Here is a 17,084-nt window from a genome sequence, read left to right on the forward strand (position 1 = left end):
CGGTCCTCCAGTTACACCTCTCTCAAACCCATAACAACCCCTCTTCGTCCTCCAGGTACACCTCTCTCAAACCCATAACAACCCCTCTCGGTCATCCAGGTACACCTCTCTCAAACCCATAACAACCCCTCTCAGTCATCCAGGTACACCTCTCTCAAACCCATAAAAACCCCTCTCAGTCATCCAGGTACACCTCTCTCAAACCCATAACAACCCCTCTCAGTCATCCAGGTACACCTCTCTCAAACCCATAACAACCCCTCTTCGTCCTCCAGGTACACCTCTCTCAAACCCATAACAACCCCTCTCAGTCATCCAGGTACACCTCTCTCAAACCCATAACAACCCCTCTTCGTCCTCCAGGTACACCTCTCTCAAACCCATAACAACCCCTCTCAGTCATCCAGGTACACCTCTCTCAAACCCATAACAACCCCTCTCGGTCCTCCAGTTACACCTCTCTCAAACCCATAACAAGCCCTCTTCGTCCTCCAGGTACACCTCTCTCAAACCCATAACAACCGCACGCGGTCCTCCAGTTACAACTCTCTCAAACCCATAACAACCCCTCTTCGTCCTCCAACTACACCTCTCTCAAACCCATAACAACCCCTCTTCGTCCTCCAACTACACCTCTCTCAAACCCATAGCAGCCCTTCTGCTCTCTCCCGTCTATATCTCTCCCACAGCATATGTCCCTCTAAGTATCCCTCAAACCTATAACCCCACAGCAGCTCTTCTCCTCTCTCCCATCTCTCCCTCTAACTCTCTCAGTCCCACTGCTCTTCTCCTCTCTCCCATCTCTCCCTCTAACTCTCTCAGTCCCACTGCTCTTCTCCTCTCTCCCATCTCTCCCTCTAACTCTCTCAGTCCCACTGCTCTTCTCCTCTCTCCCATCTCTCCCTCTAACTCTCTCAGTCCCACTGCTCTTCTCATCTCTCCCATCTCTCCCTCTAACTCTCTCAGTCCCACTGCTCTTCTCCTCTCTCCCATCTCTCCCTCTAACTCTCAGTCCCACTGCTCTTCTCCTCTCTCCCATCTCTCCCTCTAACTCTCTCAGTCCCACTGCTCTTCTCCTCTCTCCCATCTCTCCCTCTAACTCTCTCAGTCCCACTGCTCTTCTCCTCTCTCCCATCTCTCCCGCTAACTCTCTCAGTCCCACTGCTCTTCTCCTCTCTCCCATCTCTCCCTCTAACTCTCTCAGTCCCACTGCTCTTCTCCTCTCTCCCATCTCTCCCTCTAACACTCTCAGTCCCACTGCTCTTCTCATCTCTCCCATCTCTCCCTCTAACTCTCAGTACCACTGCTCTTCTCCTCTCTCCCATCTCTCCCTCTAACTCTCTCAGTCCCAATGCTCTTCTCCTCTCTCCCATCTCTCCCTCTAACTCTCTCAGTCCCACTGCTCTTCTCCTCTCTCCCATCTCTCCCTCTAACTCTCTCAGTCCCACTGCTCTTCTCATCTCTTCCATCTCTCCCTCTAACTCTCAGTCCCACTGCTCTTCTCCTCTCTCCCATCTCTCCCTCTAACTCTCTCAGTCCCAATGCTCTTCTCCTCTCTCCCATCTCTCCCTCTAACTCTCTCAGTCCCACTGCTCTTCTCCTCTCTCCCATCTCTCCCTCTAACTCTCTAAGTCCCACTGCTCTTCTCCTCTCTCCCATCTCTCCCTCTAACTCTCTCAGTCCCAATGCTCTTCTCCTCTCTCCCATCTCTCCCTCTAACTCTCTCAGTCCCACTGCTCTTCTCCTCTCTCCCATCTCTCCCTCTAACTCTCTCAGTCCCAATGCTCTTCTCCTCTCTCCCATCTCTCCCTCTAACTCTCTCAATCCCACTGCTCTTCTCCTCTCTCCCATCTCTCCCTCTAACTCTCTCAGTCCCAATGCTCTTCTCCTCTCTCCCATCTCTCCCTCTAACTCTCTCAGTCCCAATGCTCTTCTCCTCTCTCCCATCTCTCCCTCTAACTCTCTCAATCCCACTGCTCTTCTCCTCTCTCCCATCTCTCCCTCTAACTCTCTCAGTCCCACTGCTCTTCTCATCTCTCCCATCTCTCCCTCTAACTCTCTCAGTCCCACTGCTCTTCTCATCTCTTCCATCTCTCCCTCTAACTCTCAGTCCCACTGCTCTTCTCCTCTCTCCCATCTCTCCCTCTAACTCTCTCAGTCCCAATGCTCTTCTCCTCTCTCCCATCTCTCCCTCTAACTCTCTCAGTCCCACTGCTCTTCTCCTCTCTCCCATCTCTCCCTCTAACTCTCTAAGTCCCACTGCTCTTCTCCTCTCTCCCATCTCTCCCTCTAACTCTCTCAGTCCCAATGCTCTTCTCCTCTCTCCCATCTCTCCCTCTAACTCTCTCAGTCCCACTGCTCTTCTCCTCTCTCCCATCTCTCCCTCTAACTCTCTAAGTCCCACTGCTCTTCTCCTCTCTCCCATCTCTCCCTCTAACTCTCTCAGTCCCAATGCTCTTCTCCTCTCTCCCATCTCTCCCTCTAACTCTCTCAGTCCCACTGCTCTTCTCCTCTCTCCCATCTCTCCCTCTAACTCTCTCAGTCCCACTGCTCTTCTCCTCTCTCCCATCTCTCCCTCTAACTCTCTCAGTCCCACTGCTCTTCTCCTCTCTCCCATCTCTCCCTCTAACTCTCTCAGTCCCACTGCTCTTCTCCTCTCTCCCTCTAACTCTCTCAGTCCCACTGCTCTTCTCATCTCTCCCATCTCTCCTGTGGGATAAGGGAGCCCTTTATTTAACTCCCTTTTCTCTCTCTCTCTATAGTTGTCTCTCTCTGATACTCTCGATCTTTCTGCACTAGATACTCCTGTGAGAATCAAGGGTGGGTTTAACTCTATTTCACTCCCCTTCACCATATCTTCACCGGGCAGGAAGTATCATTGCTGCTGTTGTTGTTGTTGTTTTTGAACTGCATCCCGTGCACAGCTGACTGCTGGCTCCCTGTCTCTTTAGCAGGAGGAGAGTCATGCTAGGAATGCAAATGTGATACCACATATCAAGTATATATTTATATATATATACTGTATATATATAGCACTGATAAGTATAGCATGAAAAATGTTGTCTTGTGTGTGTGTGTTTGTTCTATTCAAGCATTACTTGTTTGTCATTTGTTATTTATGCAGAAAGTTAGGCTTGGTGAGTTCTCTACCATGCCCTATAGAGAACAGTAATATTCTACCATATCATATAGGGAACTGCAATATTCTACCATATCATCTAGGGAACTGCAATATTCTACCATGCAATATAGAGAACAGATATATTCTACCATGCCCTATAGAGAACAGTAATATTCTACCATATCATATAGGGAACTGCAATATTCTACCATATCATCTAGGGAACTGCAATATTCTACCATGCAATATAGAGAACAGATATATTCTACCATGCCCTATAGAGAACAGTAATATTCTACCATATCATATATGGAACTGCAATATTCTACCATGCAATATAGAGAACAGATATATTCTACCATGCCCTATAGAGAACAGTAATATTCTACCATATCATATATGGAACTGCAATATTCTACCATGCAATATAGAGAACAGATATATTCTACCATGCCCTATAGAGAACAGTAATATTCTACCATATCATATATGGAACTGCAATATTCTACCATGCAATATAGAGAACAGATATATTCTACCATGCCCTATAGAGAACAGTAATATTCTACCATATCATATAGGGTACTGCAATATTCTACCATATCATATAGAGAACAGAAATATTCTACCATATCATATAGGGAACTGCAATATTCTACAATGCAATATAGAGAACAGTAATATTCTACCATATCATATAGAGAACAGTAATATTCTACCATATCATATAGAGAACAGTAGTATTCTACCATATCATATAGAGAACAGTAATATTCTACCATATCATATAGAGAACAGTAATATTCTACCATATCATATAGAGAACAGTAATATTCTACCATATCATATAGAGAACAGTAATATTCTACCATAGACCATACCTGTAGACCCTCGCTGGAGACCCCCCCCCCCCCCCCCCAAGGCACTCCGACCACAAAACATGAACGTAGATGGGGAGGGTTAGGGTGGGCAACTAGCGTCGGTGGCGGCTCCGGTGCGAGACGTAGCACCTGCTCAGACCGCGGATCCGGCCATGAGGCCGGGCTGAACGCCGTGCTCGGACTGGGCACCGGAGCAGACGAAGGCTCCGGCCATGGAGCGGGACTGGATGCCGTGCCTGGACTGGGCACCAGCGCAGAGGAAGGCTCCGGCCATGGAGCGGGACTGGATGCCGTGCCTGGACTGGGCACCGGCGCAGAGGAAGGCTCCGGCCATGGAGCGGGACTGGATGCCGTGCTTGGACTGGGCACCGGCGCAGAGGAAGGCTCCGGCCATGGAGCGGGACTGGATGCCGTGCCTGGACTGGGCACCGGCGCAGAGGAAGGCTCCGGCCATGGAGTGGGACTGGATGCCGTGCCTGGACTGGGCACCGGCGCAGGAAGCTCCGGGCCGTGGACCGTTGCTGGAAGCTCTGGAATGTGAACTGTCGCTGGAGGTTCCAGGCTGTAGACCATCGCTGGAGACTCAGGGCTGGTGACACACTCTTCACTCTTCATGGCGGAGCCACAGGACGTACCGGGCTGGGAAGACACACTGGAGGCCTGGTGCGTGGAGCCGGCACAGGTTTCACCGGACTGATGACACGCTCTTCAGGGCGAGTGCGGGGAGCCGGCACAAGACGTACCGGGCTGAGACGGCGCACTGGAAGCCTGGTGCGTGGAGCCGGCACAGGATTCATCGGACTGATGACACGCTCTTCCGGGCGAGAGTGCTGCAGAATACACCTAACCAACATCTCTCTCCGATTTCCCTCCTCCAACTGCTCCATCGACACCCTGACGGTCTCTGGCTCTCTCCTCAACTCGGCCGACCGCCCCTTGTTCCCCCCCCACCCAAAAACATCTTGGGGTTTCCCTTGGGCTCTTTGTGGCCGCGGACCCCGGCGTCATCGCTGTCCTCCATTACTCCTTGGCATCTCCCGCCAAGGAAGGATCTCGCATCCACCCAGTATTTCCACCGATGTCCAACTCTCCTTTACCTCATGGGCACGCTGCTTGGTCCTTACATGGTGGGATATTCTGTCATGTCCGTTGTTTAATAAATAAGTGGACCAAGGTGAGGCGTGCGTAGAGTTCCACATCTTGTTTATTGTGAAACGTCCAACAAAACAACAAAGAGAAAACGATCGTGCAGCAAGTAGTGCACATAGGCACTATACAAAAAACAATATCAGGTGGGAAAAGGGTCACACTAAGTATGATCCCCAATTAGAGGCAACATCATCAGCTGCCTCCAATTGGGAACCATACTCACACCAACATAGAAAATAAAACCTAGAAAACCACCTAGTCACGCCCTGGCCTAAAACACCATAGAGAACCCTGAGGGCTCTCTATGGTCAGGGCATGACACCTATAAGGACTTGCAATATTCTACCACGCAATTTAGAGAACTGCGAAATTCTACCATGCCCTATAGGGTACCGCATTTTTCTACAAGGGAACTGCAATATTCTACAATGCCCTATAGGGACCAGCAAAATTCTACCATGCAATATAGGGTACCGCATTTTTCTACAAGGGAACTGCAATATTCTACAATGCCCTATAGGGACCAGCAAAATTCTACCATGCCCTATAGGGTACCGCATTTTTCTACAAGGGAACTGCAATATTCTACAATGCCCTATAGGGACCAGCAAAATTCTACCATGCAATATAGGGAACTACAATATTCTACCGTGCTCTATATAGAACTGCAATATTCGACCATGCCCTATACAGAACTGCACAATTCTACCATGCCTTATAGATAACTCCAAACATTTTCCATGCTCTATAGGGAACTGAAATAATCTACCATGCAATGTAGGGTTTGCAATAATCTACCATGCCCTATAGGGAACTTCAATATTCTACCATGACCTTTAGAGAACTGCAATATTTTACCATGCCCTATTGAGAACTGCAACATTCTACCATGCCCTATTGAGAACTGCAACATTCTACCATGCCCTATTGAGAACTGCAATATTCTACCATGCCCTATTGAGAACTGCAACATTCTACCATGCCCTGTAGGGAATTGCAACATTCTACCATGCCCTATTGAGAACTGCAACATTCTACCATGCCCTGTAGAGAACTGCAACATTCTACCATGCCCTGTAGGGAATTGCAGTACTCTACAATGCACTATATAGAACTGCAATATTCTACCATGACCTTTAGAGAACTGCAATATTCTACCATGACCTTTAGAGAACTGCAATATTCTACCATGCCATAAAATGTATCTCAAAACATTGATTCCTAAAAGGAAGTTCAGCTTTACAGTGTGATTGAAATTTAAAGGCAATGTTCCCGCTTTAGCTGCATATATCGGTGTCACGCCTGCACCAACTCCCCCTCTCTGGCGCTCGAGGGTGCCAGGCTGCCCTTCATTACGTACACCTGTCACCATCGTTACGCGCAGCTGCGCAATATTGGACTCACCTGGACTCAATTTCTTTGTTGATTACCACCTCTATATCTGTCTGCTCCTCACTTTGTTCCCTGTATCAGCATTTGTGTAGTTATTTTTCCCCTGTCCAGACGCTGTTCCTGTTCTGTTTCATGGCCATGTTTCATTAAATGTTCCTGTACCTGCTTCTCCTCTCCAGCGGCGATCCCTACAGAATGCTGACACCATGAAAGGAAGCATCAGGGAGTTTGGGCTTTTTGTTTTGGTTGGTGATGTCGGGTCTGGGTGCTGTCATTGATGGAACCGGGGGTGCCTTAGCTAACTCGTCGGGCTTCCATGCCTCGCTCGAGATGTCTTCTTGCCTAGGTTGGCTCGGCAGGTGCCCACCCCATGTCATGCTTCAGCCGGCACATCAGGCTCCCATGGCTCAGCCGGTTCATCAGGCTCCCATGCCTCAGCGGGATCATCAGGCTCCCACGCCTCTGGCGGCTCGTCAGGCTTCTATGCCTTAGGCAGCTTCTCCAGCGCCCATGCCTTGGCCTGGCCCGTCAGACTCGCCCAGGTGTGACACCGGGTGGCGCCGCTAGAGGGGGGGGGTACTGTCAAACCTGTTCCCACCCTCCCCCTCTCTGGCGCTTGAAGGCGCCAGGCTTCCCTTCATTACGCAAATCTGTCATCATTACACACAGCTGCACAATATTGGACTCACCTGGACCCTGGATTACCCCTCTATATTTGTCTGCTCTACACTTCATTCCCTATGTCAGCATTGACGTCGTCGTCATTTTCCCCTGTCCAGACGCATTTCCCGTTCTGTTTCATGCCCATGCTTCATTAAATGTTCAATCCCTGTACCTGCTTCTCGTCTCCAGCATTGATCTTTACAATAGGCTCAATTGGAAATTACCTTAACATTTCTATTGCGGAATCTGTAAAGCTTCAGCTTTACAGATTGAATAGAGTCCTTGGTTTACTCCATCAGATCTGTCTAAAAGCCTAAATGAATCAGGAATGAGCAGGGTCAGCTATACCATAACCCTCTACCGTCTAAGCCCTGTTTAAGCCGAGGGGAGCGGGGAGGAGGTGTTCTACTAAGCTATATGGAATTATTTTAAGAAGGTCAGACCAAGGCTCATTTAGCTATTTGATTTGAAGTGTCCAAAAAATATATAAACAAAAATATATAAACAATTAGCCTTACTGCTAATAGCCCATACAAACACGTTGAATAACAGATTTACTACATTGAACAACAGATAGCGAAACTGTAGACCAAACCGCTCGGACGCTACAGACGATTTTGGGAGAAGACTGATTTTCGGGATGTCTCATGGTCTGACAAACACCGCTCTACCTCTGTCACCTTTCACCACAGATGTGGAGGTGCGACATCGGCAGGTGAGGTGGATTGAGACGCATCCAATGCAAAGATAACTGATATCTCTATAGCTTTTACTGATGGATTGGTGTAGGATTGTTGTGGGATTTTTTATTATTATGCGAGTTAGATTTCCACGGGGCTGCAACTCTAAGGGGATAAGGACCCCTTATTCATGTCCTCATTACATGTAGTGGAACAAGACCACCTATAGTCTGTAAATGTTTCTACTTTTGATAGATTTCAAGAAACAATATTGGAAAGACCATGGTCACAAGCATAAACTGTCAACTCCATCTGCCTGATAGATTAAAATAGAATGTGCATTTGGCAGAATGATATAAAGCTAACTCTATTCTTAGGGCAGAAGGGTTATCATTGGTTATTATAAATAAAATATAAATATATAAAAGGTCAAGAGGCTTGGTTTACGCGAGAGGCAACAACAAGATTTCTTTGCAAGTCCAACAGTAATCATGATTCACCATGACAGGTGCCTGTTAACATGCTATCTAGCTAAATTATTTTGTGCAAGCCATATCCAAGAAGTGAGTTGAATGAGTAGATGAGAACTTTTTAAGAAATAAATTAAACAGTTGTAGCTTGATTTACTCTGAAGAAGCCTATTTAACAAATTATTTTTGGAGAGGGGGGATATGGCTACTTTGGGACTCTAGCTAGCTAACGTTAGCTTAGCTAGCAAGCTAACAAGCTAGCAACGTTTTTTTCCAATAAGCACGTTTACCAGTCACATGAATAAATAGAAGACAAGGATAATGGCCCTATTGCGGCTCCCCACAGACATGCTGCCCCCATTTCTCCTAGTCAACCATCTTCTAACTGCCTTTTGAAGTATTACAAGAACAAAGTCATTAGGCCCTGCTTCAATGGCGAAGGTGCATGAAGACGGAGGAGTTCAGATATGACGTCATTGTTTGAGCACCATCCACAGACTTTAAACTACGATGCGCGACATGGTTCAGTGTGCCTTTAAATCTGGACAATCAGCTTCTTAGTTATTTCTAATTGCTGCGGTCTTGGAGCTATATTTAGGATCATGTATACTGTGCTAATGTCAATTCAAAAAAAGAGTAACGGATAGAACTATACGATACGGCGAATGAGCCGTTTGCATGGGGAGGAATTCTTCTTTATGCACCTTCGTCATTGAATAAAATCAGAAGTAACATATATGAGGTCAGTCTCTTATCTTACACACCTGATGCACATGAAACCAGCACAATAGGATCTTGGACTCGGGAACACTTTTCTGACTGCATTCAGCTCTTTGAGGTCTCTATCATTCATCACAGACATATAAAACCAAACACAAGTGAGATAAAATAGAGAGCTAGAAATTGATGGATGGAAGGATTGTTACAGGTTAGAAGCGAGGGTCACACGTTATGTTATGATGGTTGGTTGCACACAGTAGGAGATGAGGTTTCCCGAAATAGTGAGTGTCAAAGCAATTAATAAGAATGTTGATTATGATGACAACAGTTTTTGAACACTGTCCACAATAGAGTGTATACAATGGTATTAGACAAGAGTGTTTTACCAAAAATTAAATGATGATCTTGACTGGGAATTAAGCATGGATTGGCCTGCCATAATTTCTCTAAATACTTCCCCTATAGTGTCAGTTGTTTCCTCAGAATTAAACATGCTATAGGAAGTCCTCTACCACTATGCTTGATGGTAAGGATAGCCTAGAACGCTAACCATAGGTTAGTGGCATCCAGAAATACCATGGGAAGTGGGTTCTCTTGTAGTTGTTGTTTTGTCCATTTTCTTTGGACAACTATCATCAGATGCTGCTTAGATACATTACAGAGAGGATGATAGATTAGAATGTTGTCCTTCAGATCAGAATTGACTAGCTTTTCTACACTGGTGTTATCTTTCACATCAAGGACTGATAAGGCTTTCAAGCGTCGTTTGATGTTGCAAACATCTTTAGGGGCTTGAAAGTAACACCGGTCTCGTTTGTTGCTGTGTCCTTCACTCATAGCCCAATCACAAATCTTCACAAGCACCTCTGATATAGAGCATCATTGAGAAAGCCACAACTCCACAAAGGACAGAAGCTCAGGATCAATGCGGTGACAACCCCCTGTTTTGCGTCAGCATAGTCATGTCCAATGTGTTTGACCATTTTGTGTACGACAGCACCTTTAAAACAATGTCCCTAACCATATAAAAAGAAACATAGGCCCCACACTAATTAGCTCTAGTGTCACATGGTTTTCCTATGCTTCACCCTATTGGTTTGCTGCTTCAGTCACATGAATAGTGGAAGTATTCGTTACTGAGAGAGTGAACTGCTTTGAATTATGTTTTGGTTTCTGTTTGAAGCTTCTCTATGTGCATTCCTCCTCATCTCCATCTACAAAGGACAACCTCACGTTCCAGCCTCTCATCTTTCTCTTTAAGATGCTTCTCAATTCCTCTCAACCATACACCCTCCATTTCCTATAAAAAAGACAAATGTTGTAAATTACAATAGAAAAAAGCTAATTCAGAGATAAGAATGAACAAACACTTTAAGCTAATCAAACAAAAATCATGCACAATTTAAATTGTTATAGTTCCACTTCTTCAGTAGGCTATAGAACGTAAAGTCATAGCTGAATGTATAGTTGAAGTCGGAAGTTACATACACTTAGATTGGATTCATTAAAACTCATTTTTCAACCACTCCACAAATTTCTTGTTAACAAACTATAGTTTTGGCAAGTCAGTTAGGATATATACTTTGTAATTTTTCCAACAATTGTTTACATAGAGATTATTTCTGTCACGGCCTGGTCTAAGTATTTTGTGTTTTCTTTATTATTTTGGTCAGGCCAGGGTGTGACATGGGTTATTTATGTGGTGTGTTTTGTCTAGGAGGTTTTTATAGGTTATGGGATTGTGGTTAGTGGGGTTATCTAGAAAAGTCTATGGTTGCCTGGAGTGGTTCTCAATCAGAGGCAGGTGTTTATCGTTGTCTCTGATTGGGATCCATATTTAGGCAGCCATATTCTTTGAGTGTTTTGTGGGTGATTGTTCCTGTCTCAGTGTTTGTTTGCACCAGATAAGGCTGTTTAGGTTTTCACGTTACCTTTATTGTTTTGTATTGTTTGTGTTTATCTTTTATTAAACATGTATCGAAATAACCACGCTGCATTTTGGTCCGCCTCTCCTTCACCGGAAGAAAACCTTAACAATTTCACTTATAATTCACTCTATCACAATTCCAGTGGGTCAGAAGATTACATATACTAAGTTGACTGTGAACTTAAACAGCTTGGAAAATTCCAGAAAATTATGTCATGGCTTTAGAAGCTTCTGATAGGTTAATTGACGTCAATTGGAAGTGTACCTGTACCTACAAAAGCATCTATATCCACAGTAAAACAGGTCGTATATCGACATAACCTGAAAGGCCGCTCAGCAAGGAAGAAGCCACTGCTCCAAAACGGCCATAAAAAAGCCAGACTACCGTTTGCAACTGCACATGGGGACAAAGATCATACTTTTTGGAGAAATGTCCTCTGGTCTGATGATACAGACATAGAACTGTTTGGCCATAATGACCATCGTTATGTTTGGAGGAAAAAGGGGGAAGCTTGCAAGCTGAAGAACACCATCCTAACCGTGAAGCACGGGGGTGGCAGCATCATGTTGTGGGGGTGCTTTGCTGCAGGAGGGACTGGTGCACTTCACAAAATAGATGGCATCTTGAGGAGGAAAATTATGTGGATATATTGAAGCAACATCTCAAGACATCAGTCAGGAAGTTAAATATTGGTCACAAATGGGTATCCCAAATGGACAATGACCCCAAGTATACTTCCAAAGTTGTGGCAAAATGGCTTAAGGACAACAAAGTCAAGGTATTGGAGTGGCCATCACAAAGCCCTGACCTCAATCTCGTAGAAAATGTGTGGGCAGAACTGAAAAAGCATGTGCGAGCAAGGAAGCCTACAAACCTGACTCAGTTGCAATAGCTCTGTCAGAAGGAATGGGACAAAATTCACCCAACTTATTGTGGGAAGCTTGTGGAAGGCTACCTTGAAATGTTAGACCAAAGTTAAACAATTTAAAGGCAATGCTACCAAAGACTAATTGAGTGTATATAAACTTCTGACCCACTGGGAATGTGATGAAAGACATAAAAGCTGAAATAAATCCTTCTCCCTACTATTATTCTGACATTTCACATTCTTAAAATAAAGTGGTGATCCTAATTGACATAAGACAGGGAAGTTTTAGGAGTAAATGTCAGGAATTGTGAAAAACTGTATTTGGCTAAGGTGTATGTAAACTTCTGACTTCAACTGTATAATATTATAGGCATTTTGCCATTTTACTGCTGGTTTGACAAGATGAGACAGATGGTAGAACTCAATAAACTTTGTTGGCCTCACTTATGCACACTTCAATCAATGAGATAATGCTGATCTTGAGGCTGATATATACTGAATAGAAGACACCATCTGCTATAACTACACTATGAATAAAGACTGTCCCAAGATAAATGTGAGCACCCGTTAGGTTTTATAAGGCGTCAATTTCAACACAGTTTCGATTTGGTTTTAATAATTTCGATGTCGATTGAGGGATCGTTTTCCCTCCCCCCAATTTTTATAAAATCATATTTATGGGAGTGGCAACAGCAATTTAGCGCCACAGCTAAACTACTATAGCGGAAAGACTGAATTTTGATGTAGCTATGCAGAACTGTTCAACTGTTGTTCGAAGACTTTGCATCAAGCTAGCTGGCTTACTAGTTGCAAAAACTAATGTTTCACAGCAAGCTTCTTACTGATGTTGCAAGCTGCCCTGGCTAACATCTAGTTATCTAGCTAGGTAGTCAGTTAGTAACTCACTAGCTAGCTAACATAGATACCTAAAATAGCTAGCTAGCTACATGGATTGACGACCCATCCAGCTAGCTATGAACTAACGTTACACAGCAAGCTAGGTAGCAAGCTGTATGATTATCTGTCACAAAAAAACAAGCTTCTTACTGATGTTGCAAGCTGCCCTGACTAACAGATAGTTATCTAGCAAGCTAGTGAGTTAGCTACATAGATTGACGACCCACCTAGCTTGCTAACGTCAGCTAGCTATTGCTACTGTTGTTTGACACTGGTTGTTATTATTGTTGTATAAGTCAGGGCATATTTAGCACTGTAAGGTGGTTGCTACCTAAAAATAAGTATTTGTAAAAGTAACATTAAGTAGCTTACCCGTTGTTAGGTTCGTAGTAGCAAGCAATAGTGCTGCGAATGCGATAACTGAATCTGGCAAATCCAACAATTGACCTTTGAGCAAGCCAAACATATTCCTTCTATCCCCAGGGCAGAGTTGCCCTAGGAACAAAGTTGACAGCACTCTGGTTGAAATACAGTAATCAAATCAAATCAAATGTATTTATATAGCCCTTCTTACATCAGCTGATATCTCAAAATGCTGAACAGAAACCCAGCCTAAAACCCCAAACAGCAAGCAATGCAGGTGAATAAGCACTGTGCTAGGAAAAACTCCCTAGAAAGGCCAAAACCTAGGAAGAAACCTAGAGAGGACCCAGGCTATGAGGGGTGGCCAGTCCTCTTATGTGGAGCTATGAGGGGTGGAGATTATAACAGAACATGGCCAAGATGTTCAAATGTTCATAAATGACCAGCATGGTCAAATAATAATAATCACAGTAGTTGTCGAGGGTGCAGCAGGTCAGCACCTCAGGAGTAAATGTCAGTTGGCTTTTCATAGCCGATCATTAAGAGTATCTCTACCGCTCCTGCTGTCTCTAGAGAGTTGAAAACAGCAGGTCTGGGACAGGTAGCATGTCTGGTGAACAGGTCAGGGTTCCATAGCCGCAGGCAGAACAGTTGAAACTGGACCAGCAGCACGGCCAGGTGGACTGGGGACAGCAAGGAGTCATCATGCCAGGTAGTCCTGAGGCATGGTCCTAGTGCTCAGGTCCTCCGAGAGAGAGAGAGAGAGAGAGAGAGAGAGAGAGAGAAAGAAAGAGAGAATTAGAGAGAGCATACTTAAATTCACACAGGACACCGGATAAGACAGGAGAAGTAGTCCAGATATAACAAACTGACCCTAGCCCCCCGGCACATAAACTACTGCAGCATAAATACTGGTGGCTGAGACAGGAGGGATCAGGAGACACTGTGGCCTCATCCGATGATACACCCGGACAGGGCCAAACAGGAAGGATATAACCCCACCCCAAGGGGGGGCGCCAACCCAGACAGGAAGATCACATCAGTGACTCAACCCACTCAAGTGACGCACCCCTCCTAGGGACGGCATGAAAGAGCACCAGTAAGCCATGACTCAGCCTCTGTAATAGGGTTAGAGGCAGAGAATCCCAGTGGAGAGAGAGGAACCGGCCAGGCAGAGACAGCAAGGGTGGTTCGTTGCTCCAGAGCCTTTCAGTTCACCTTCACACTCCTGGGCCAGACTACACTCAATCATATGACCCACTGAAGAGATGAGTCTTCAGTAAAGACTTAAAGGTTGAGACTGAGTCTGCATCTCTCACATGGGTAGCAGAGCATTCCATAAAAATGGAGCTCTATAGGAGAAAGCCCTGCCTCCAGCTGTTTGATTAGAAATTCTAGGGACAATTAGGAGGCCTGCGTCTTGTGACCGTAGCATACGTTTAGGTATATACGGCAGGACCAAATCGTAAAGATAGGTACGAGCAAGCCCATGTAATGCTTTGTAGGTTAGCAGTAAAACCTTGAAATCAGCCCTTGCCTTAACAGGAAGCCATTGTAGGGAGGCTAGCACTAATATGATCAAATATTTTGAAGTTTAACTGAAGTTTATTTAGTGCTTTGTCCGGGTAGCCGGAAAGTAGAGCATTGCAGTAGTCTAACCTAGAAGTAATAAAAGCATGGATTCATTTTTCTGCATCATTTTTGGACAGAAAGTTTCTCATTTTTGCAGTGTTACGTAGATGGAAAAAAGCTGTCCTTGAAACAGTCTTGATATGTTTGTCAAAAGAGAGATCAGGGTCCAGAGTAACACCGAGGTCCTTCACAGTTTTATTTGAGACGACTGTACAACCATTAAGATTAATTGTCAGATTCAACAGAAGATCTCTTTGTTTCTTGGGACCTAGAACAAGCCTCTCTGTTTTGTCCGAGTTTAAAAGTAGAACGTTTGCAGCCATCCACTTCCTTATGTCTGAAACACAGGCTTCTAGCGAGGGCAATTTTGGGGCTTTTGTAAAGGTTTTCCTCCTCTTCTGAGGAGGAGTATGAAGGATAGGACCAATGCGCAGCGTGGTAAGTGTTTATGTTATAATTTATTAAACTGAACACAAAAATAACAAAGGAGAAACCACGACAAAACCAAAACAGTTCGATTAGGTGACAAAAACACAAAGCAGGAAACAACGACCCACAAATCATAGTGGGAAAACAGGCTGCCTAAGTATGGTTCTCAATCAGAGACAACGAAAAACAGCTGCCTCTGATTGGGAACCATACCAGGCCAAACACAGAAATACAAAAACATAGAACAACACATAGAATGCCCACCCCAACTCACACCCTGACCAAACTGAAATATAGACATAAAAAAGGAATTAAGGTTAGGACGTGACAGCTTCACCATGTTTCATTGACAGTACCGGTCAAAAGTTTATACACACCTACTCATTCAATAGTTTTTCTTAATTGTTTGCTATTTTCTACATTGTAGAATAATAGTGAAGATATCAAAACTATGAAATAACACATATGGAATCATGAGTAACCAAAAAAGTGTAAACAAGTCAAAATATATTTTATATTTGAGATTCTTCAAAGTAGCCACCCTTTGCCTTGATAACAGCTTTGCACACTTCGGCCTCCTCTCAACCAGCTTCATGAGGAATGCTTTTCCAACAGTCTTGAAGGAGTTCCCACATATGCAGATCTCTTGTTGGCTGTTTATCCTTCGCCCTGCAGTCCAACTCATCCAAAACCACCTCAAATGGGTTCAGGTCGGGTGATTGTGGAGGCCAGGTCATCTGATGCAGCACTCCATCACTCTCCTTCTTGATCAAATAGCACTTACACAGCCTGGAAGTATGTTTTGGGTCATTTGGACTCATCAGACCAAAGGACAGATTTTAGCGGTCTAATGTCCATTGCACGTATTTCTTGACCCAAGCAAGTCTCTTCTTATTATTGGTGTCCTTTAGTAGTGGTTTCTTTGCAGCAATTCAACCATGAAGGCCTGATTCACGCAGTCTCCTCTGAACAGTTGATGTTGAGATGTATCTTTTACTTGAACTTTCCTGTGGCGGGCCTCATGAGAGCCAGTTACATCATAGTTCTTGGTGGTTTTGACTGCACTTGAAGAAACTTTCAAAGTTCTTGAAATGTTCCAGATTGAATGACCTTCATTTATCTTTGCTTATTTGAGCTGTTCTCACCATAATAGAGACTTGGTCTTTTCCCACCCCTTCCATGTCACAACACAACTGATTGGCCCAAATGCATTAAGAAGGAAATAAATTCCACAAATTAACTTTTAACTAGGCACACCTGTTAATTGAAATGCATTCCAGGTGACTACCTCATGAAGCTGGTTGAGAGAATGCCAAAGTGTGCAAAGCTGTCATCAAGGCAAAGGGTGTCTACTTTGAAGAATCTCAAATGTAAAATACACTTTTTTGGTTACTACATGATTCCATATGTGTTATTTCATAGTGTTGATGTCTTCACTATTATTCTACAATATAGAAAATAGTAAACATAAAGAAAAACCCTTGAATAAGTAGGTGTGTTCAAACTTTTGCCTTGTACTGTATGCTACATTTAATTGCATTTTTAGAGGGAAAAATCTGTCTGTTTACAGTAGGAACTCCGTAATTGATGGGTGACCCCCCTAAAATCGTTATTTTGGTCAATATTGTGAACAAATACTGTAATCACTGTTCTGCAACATATGCTTTCATACAAGTTGAGTATTTGCTGTGCTATATCTGAGTGATAAGGTTTGCATTATAAATGTTTTATGTTCTAAATCTAGAAAACATGCCAAAATACTAACGAAATTAGCCCTGGAGTATTTAATAGTGATACAGAACAAAACAAAAAAATTGATATGTTTGAAGATTTGTATTACGTATTTGAATAATATAACAACCAAGGTTTTTAAACACTTGTTGGACAATAA

The sequence above is a fragment of the Oncorhynchus kisutch genome, linkage group LG14, assembly GCF_002021735.2.
Source record: "Oncorhynchus kisutch isolate 150728-3 linkage group LG14, Okis_V2, whole genome shotgun sequence".
Classification (NCBI taxonomy): domain Eukaryota; kingdom Metazoa; phylum Chordata; class Actinopteri; order Salmoniformes; family Salmonidae; genus Oncorhynchus; species Oncorhynchus kisutch.